Source organism: Malania oleifera, chromosome 6 (genome assembly GCF_029873635.1).
Source record: "Malania oleifera isolate guangnan ecotype guangnan chromosome 6, ASM2987363v1, whole genome shotgun sequence".
In the NCBI taxonomy this organism is placed as follows: domain Eukaryota; kingdom Viridiplantae; phylum Streptophyta; class Magnoliopsida; order Santalales; family Ximeniaceae; genus Malania; species Malania oleifera.
Window position 1 is genome coordinate 104,959,546 of NC_080422.1, and position 7,785 is coordinate 104,967,330.

Sequence of the window (7,785 nt, forward strand, 5' to 3'; positions counted from 1 at the left end):
GTGTAGATAGAGATTTTATTTTTGTTTAGTTTTATGGGATGTAATTATGTGAAAATGGATATATTTTTCTATAAAGATAGTTAGAACTCCGGTAATGTAATTTAAGGATTTTATATTTTATTTTCGCTGCATATGTGTGTTTTATATTTGATGAATAAGATATCAGGTATACTGACGTCACTAAAGTAGCACTCCGGGCCCACGTGGCGGGTCGGGGTCGTTACAGAATTTATGTGGATCCTAGTAAGATTGAGACAGTGGTGAATTGGGCTAGACTAAGGAATGTCAAGGAGATCAGGAGTTTCTTGGGGCTAGCTGGTTATTACCATTGTTTTGTTGAGGGGTTCTCAGCCTTATCAGGGCCTCTGACACGACTGACTAGGAAGAATGCCAGATTTGAATGGAACGATAGCTGTGAGCAGAGCTTTCAGGAACTGAAGTAGAGGCTAGTCATAGCGCTTGTATTGATCATTCCGTTAGGAGGTGAGGGTTATACTATCTACAGTGATGCATCCTTGAAGGGACTTGACTGTGTATTGATGCAGCATGACAGGGTAGTGGCGTATGCATCCAGACAGTTGAAAAAATATGAGAAGAACTACCCTACCCATGATCTTGAATTGGCTGTAGTAGTACACACATTGAAGATTTGGAGGCATTACTTGTACGGCGAGCAGTGTGAGATTTTCTTCGACCACAAGAGTTTAAAGTATTTCTTCACTCAGAAGGAACTGAATATGAGACAAAGAAGGTGGTTAGAGTTAATTAAGGATTTTGATTGTACTATTAGTTACCACCTAGGGAAAGCAAATGTGGTAGCTGATGCACTGAGCAGGAATTTTGTGGAATCAACGTTGACGGCTATGGAGATCCAGCATCTGATCATGATGGATATGGAGAGACTCAACATTTAATTGAGCGAGAGTAATCCATAAGTATGTATCGCCAGCCTAGTGGTACAACCTACTCTGCAGGAAAGAATTAAAACTGCTCAGAAGGAAGACCTAGAATTAGCAGAGGTGATAGATAGAGTGTAGACTAGTTAGGGAGAGGAATCCTGCATTTCAGATGACGGGGCTTTACAATTTTGTTCCAGATTATGTGTTCCTGCTGATGCTGACATTAGGAAGACTATTTTAGAGGAGACTCACAAATATTTGTATATTGTTCATCCCGGTAGTACGAAAATGTACAGGGATCTGTGAGAGTTTTACCAGTGGAGTGGTATGAAGAGAGAAATTGCCGATTATGTAACGCAGTATCTGATGTGCCAGTAGGTAAAAGCTGAGCACCAGAGGCTGGTAGGTCAGTTGCAGCCGCTATTTATCCCAAAGTGGAAATGAGATCATATATCTATAAATTTTGTCTTAGGGCTGTCGTTGGCATCGTATGACGAGAATGCAATTTGGGTGATAGTAGATCGTTTGACTAAGACCACCCATTTCCTCCCTATCAAGATTAGTTATTCCCTCAACCATTTGGCGGAGATTTACATTCATGAGATAGTTCGTTCTTACGAAGTGCCTGTGTCCATAGTGTCAGATTGAGACCCACGTTTTACGTCACGTTTCTGGAGAAGTTTGCAGGAAGCTCTAGGGTGTCATCTATCGTTTAGCACGACATTCTATCCTTAGTCGGATGGGCAAACTAAGAGGACGATACAAATACTAGAAGATATGCTCTGAGCGTGTGTATTAGATTTTGGGGGTAGTTGGACTTAGTTCATGCCGCTGATGGAATTCGCGTATAATAACAGTTTTCAGGCCAGCATTGGTATGACACCGTTTGATGCATTGTGCGGTAGGAGATGTCAATCTCCTTTATATTGGGAGGAGATGGGTGAGCGGCGAGTTATGGGACTAGAGCTTGTGCAGCAGGGGTACGATAAGGTTCGGCTCATCAGAGATATAATTAGTGCAGCTCAAAGCCGACAGAAGAGTTATGTCGATAATCGCCGCAGGAAGTTAGAATTTGACATTGGTGATCATGTATTTTTGAAGATAGCTTCATTAAAAGGGGTTATGAGGTTTGAAAGGAAGGATAAACTTAGCCCTAGGTTCATCGGTCCGTTTGAGATTCTAGAGAAAGTGGTACCGATTGCCTATAGGTTAGCTTTACCACCTGCGTTAGCCATAATGCATGACGCATTCCATGTTTCTATGCTGAGAAAATACGTCCCAGACCCTTCTCATAATATCAGCTATGGTGAATTAGAACTCAGTGATTCACTAGTCTATGAGGAGATACCGGTGGAGATTTTGGTCATTAGAGAACTGGAACTACGTAATAAGAAGATTCCTTTGGTAAAGGTTTTATGGAGGAATCACACAATAGAAAAGGCTTCTTGGGAGCTCGAGGAACGTATCAGTCAGAAGTACCCGCAATTGTTCCAAGAAGTTTAGATGTAATTAGGAAATGTAAGTAAATTTGTAGTATTTCTTTTGTAGGTACGTGTAATACTTTAGTTAGTAAATGACATTTTAGTTTTGGGGGGAAATATTATTTTGTATATGTAATCCCCCAGGACTCGGAATGTAACCACGATATTCTTCACCATAAGTGAGGGTAAGTAATAAAATAAGTAGATCGTTTTGCCTTTAAGGGACGATGAGTTATATGAATAATAAATTTCGAGGATGAAATTTTATAAGGAGGGGAGAATGTAATGACCCGAAGAATAATGGTATTTAAATAATTAAGAGAGTAGAAAATGGAAACAAAAAAGAAAAGGGGGCAGCAAGCTTCGTCGTCGAACGTGAATTATAAGCTCGTCGATGAAGGTTTGTTTCGTCGACGAGAAAATACTGAAAAGAAGTTTTTGGGCGACTTTGAATTTTGTCGACGAAGGGGGAGTTCGTCAACGAATTTCATCATGACCTCGTCGTCGAGGTGATGTGGCTCGTCGACGAAGCTCACAGTATAAATTGCTCAAACTTCATTTTCAGACTGAAATTTGACGCGCAGACTCCTCTCTCTCTCTCTCCTCTGTGTCCTTCCTACCTTCTCTCTATGATCTCGGGCTGGATTTACCCCAGTTCGATGATCTGAAGCCACCACAATGCTCCTAGAGAAGTTCTCTGCATATCTGTCGAAGCGGATTGTTGGTGGGTTTGAGTTTAAGTTCATCCCTGGTTTATGGTAAGACATTTTATTCAGAATTTGAGTTTTTCGCAGTTATAGGAAATGATATTCACGTGAAATACTAAAATTTAGTTCTGGGATTTTTTGAATTCAGGGTGTTGAATGGGGAACCCTACGGGTGCAAGACGAGTGGAATTTTTGGGGGTTTTCTTTCCAGTGTCATGTAAGGGAATAAACTAAAACAGTTATTTTCCATGCGAATTATTATTATTTATCAGTAAAGTAATTTTCAGGGAAGCATGTATTATATTAGAATATTACTGAGAAAATGCACATTTGAGAAAATACTACTGTTATACAAGATATACGATTTTAGAATGAAATCTATGATTTTACTCAGTAATGTGTGGTATGAATATTATTTTACATTGTAAGTATTATGTTATGGCAAATTTTACAAGTAAAACATGTTTTTAGGAATTATGAAATAATACAGTATATTATGATTTTGAAAATACATGATAATTGATTTATTTATTGAGAATGATATGTATAAGATATTCGGCGCAAGGCCGTGATTGATAGTCGATGCAAAGCCGTGTTTTACGTATGATTTTGGCGCAAGACCGTATTTATGAAATGTTCGGCGCAAGACCATATTTATGAAATTATAGAAATACTTTCAATCCATTTATGTTAAATGCGATATTATCATGTATTATATGTTATCAGAACCCGGATGTTAGTTTAGTTCAGTTTCAGGAGCACGGTACCATAGCTATATAGATCAGATATCTATGTTCAGATTGACACTAACCACCCCACGAGGTGGTGAGAGATGGATAGTCAATGTGACTTTTAGTGTAGAGTTGTAGACGTCCACCTGGTAGTCTAGATCAGGGTGTGGCGGACCCATCGTACTTACAAACATTTTTGACTCGGTAGTGGTCGGCCAGCCATTGTCGGGTCCCGCCTTCGGGCTGCACAACCTGTCATGAGGGGTAATACATGACATCAGCTAGCTATTCATCCTGGATGTGTTTTCAGTATTATTAGCTAAACTAGATAGTTATGATTTATTAAAATATGAAGGTATATATTTATGGAGTTATTAAATGATTAATGTTTTCTAGGCATGGAAAATGTACTGTATATCTATATTATCATTAAATATTCATGTTGCCACATAGCTGTATTTAGTTTATTTTCCCTCACTGAAAAGTGTCTCACCCCTGAACATTAAATGATTTTCAGGAGACCCAGAAAGATCGGCAGAGTGTGACTGCCGTTGAGTCTGTTGTGATAACCCGTTAGGAGGGTAAGTTTTGTACTAGGATCAGGAGATTTTCTTGTGGGATCCTAAATGTATTTTTGATATTTTGAGATTGTACATGAATACAATATCACTGTGGATTGTAGTTGGCTATGATATTTTATATTTTATGGTCATAAGAATGTGATTTACATTTACTACTGCCTAGGTTCCGCTGTATATAACAGGTGTCCTCGTTACCCACAAGTTCGGCAGGTCGTTATAGTTGGACGACGAAGAAACAAAATATCCAAAATGTAAAAGTTATCGTTATGTAAATGCTTAAATAGATGAGTGGTATAACATTGAAAGATAAATTAAGGGATGAATATATTTGCAGTAAGTTAGGTGTAGCTCCTGTAGATGATAAGATAAGGGAGGGACGACTTAGATGATTTGTGTACTTGCAACGTAGGCCACATAGTGCGTTAGTGAGGAAGGATGAGTTAGTTATTGTGGGGGACAGTATAAGAGATATGAATAGACCTAAACTAACTTGGAATGATATACTGAGTAAAAATTTAATTGTCCTGAATTTGTTAAAAGAAATTGTTCTTGATTGCATAAATTGGCGGAAAAGAATTCACATAATCGATCTCACCTAGTGGGATTTTTGATTTTGTTGTTGTTGTAATCATGGGCCAACCATATGCATGCTCCACTAACTATTTTTTTTCTTTCTAAGTTTAAAAAATAATTGTATTGATACTTATATGCTAATATGTACTTTTGGGTGGTTGAGAAGATAAGAAGTTATAAGGATGTTAAAGAAATTTGAAAAACCAATAAAAAAAAAAAATTGTATAATAGAGAATTCCTTTTCTATTGGCAATGGATTGCAACTAGGTTAATTAAATTGCAAATATTAGTGAACAAATTATACTAGTCTCAATGGCAACTTATCGAATATTAGTGAACAAATTATATTAGTGTCAATGGCAACTTATTGAATATTAGTGAACAAATTATATTAGTCTCAAATGGCAACTTATTGATTATACCAGTAGAGATCAATTCAATGCAGGAGATATCATTAATTTCAATTGCTAAATTGCTAAATTTAGTTACTAACTTGCATCAATTAAATAATTAAGCACTCTATGACTACTTTTGTTCTTTATGTCATATAATAAAAATTATTTTCTGCGTTTCTAATTTTAAAAAATTCAATTCTCAAATAATTAATGAAAAAGTAAAAAAAATACTATTGCATTTATTTTCCTGAGAATTCTCATTTAATATAATCCAATTTGGTCAATTCAAAAACATTTTTTCTTCATGTGTTATAATATTTAATAATGTAGTAGGTGACTCAAACAAAAGGTAATAAATTTAACGTTAATACATTTTTAGAATGCACATATATATTAATAATATAAAATAGATTTTATGACTTAAGGAGCCTCCAAACTAAATATATGTTGTGATGATAATTAATGTAATGTATTTAATACATATACATATTTAAAACAATACCTTAATGAACTAATGTATTTAAATATATGTACATATCTAAAACAATACCTTAATGAACTAATGTATTTAAAATGAAAATAATTTATTTAATATGAACCTTTTTTTTAAAACAAACTTACATGTGAGAATGATAGTCAATAACAAAAACTATAATTAATTAAACCAACTCACTATATAATAGGTATTAATGAGTTTAACTCGTTAATGTATTCACTTAAAATAAGAAACACATTAATTATTTTAATTTTTTTTTATTTACATAGGAACTCCAGCCACCAATGAACCCTTCAGACCCTCTGGTGTGGTACCAAATCTATGGATCGACGTCCTCTACCCTTAGGTCTCGCTGATCAGGGTAAAGTCCGAATGCGGACACGGCTTCGGTGCATCAGTTTGACGTTCGGCCAACCCGACTCCTGAGACACATCTTCATTACCATCCATGGACCCCGCTGGCTCACAGAGAATTCTCACCATCCATGATCTCCGCTGGCTCATAGAGCGAACTCTCACCATCCACGGTCTCCGCTGGCTTATATAGTAAACTCTCACCATTCACAAGTACCGTTGATTCCGTGAATGTATTTACCTGAAATTGAGCCCTTGATACTCCTTCTTGCTTGCTGACGCCTTTCATCGCACCATGACGTTTGTGGATAGGGAAAATGAACCCACCTCATCAGCTTTATTAGCATTAAATATAGACTAAATAAATTATTTGCATTAAATGTAACTTGTGCACTCGTATATTTCAAAATTTCAAACTTACCATGTTTAAATTTTTACGGAATAACGAAGAGTTATATAAATACTTTAGAGATTTAAAATTATTAAATTACTTATATGCACATGAGGAAAATTTTGAAGAAACTAAAATTTACTAATTGTAAGATGTCAAAATTATTCTTTTGACCCACTAAAGCTTGTGCTGCCACATTATCTCAATACTCATCTCAAATATTTATCTGTTTACAACTTTTGTAAGTGTTATAATTAAAATATAACTTTTACAATTGAAGATATTTTATGAATATTGCAAAAAACAATATTAAAATTGTGTATTTTTTAAAAAATTATGAAGAATAAAACAAAGAATTAAAAATATAAGGTGATTCATAATATCTGTAAATGATTACTATCTAAAGTATTATCCGAGATCAAATAAAATATGCATCTAAAATATTTCTTTGTTTATCATTTTTGTAAATGTTATAATTAAAATATAACTTGTAATGTTGAAGATATTTTATAAATATTGCAAAAAAAATATTAAAATTGTGCTTTAAAAAATTTAAAAGTTGTAAAGAATATAACAAATAATCAAAAAGTATAAGGATGTTTTGAGATATCTATAAATAGTTATTGAGGTAATTTGAGGTGATTATGAGCAGTTATAGAGACAAATTAATATAATTATAAAGATATTTTTAAATAATATTGAATAGGCAAAGGAATATTTTGAGATAATTATTAAAATAAATTTAATATTTTTTTTTAAAAAATACTAGAAGAAGAACCGCTTTATAATACTATGATAAAAATAATTCATATTAGAGATTTCACATAAAGCATCGGTGAGTTACCCTTCATATATCAACTTAAAAATTAAAATTATCTAAATTTTTTTAAAATATCTTTTATGAAAATCATGTCTTGAGATTCATTCACGACATATGCAAGTGAGTTGCACTTTTATCTTTACGCATATCTTTTTTTTTTTTGGAAAGAACAAGAAGTCACTTACATAGCAGTCATGTCTCAAATTTATTCATAACCCTTACTTATGACGAAAGGAATACCGTGAAAACAAAATGACACTTGGAAATTTATATAATAACTAATAAAACACTCAATGCATTAAACCAAATAAAAGAAGGAAACAAATCCATACCAATACAAAAGAAAATCAAATCATTA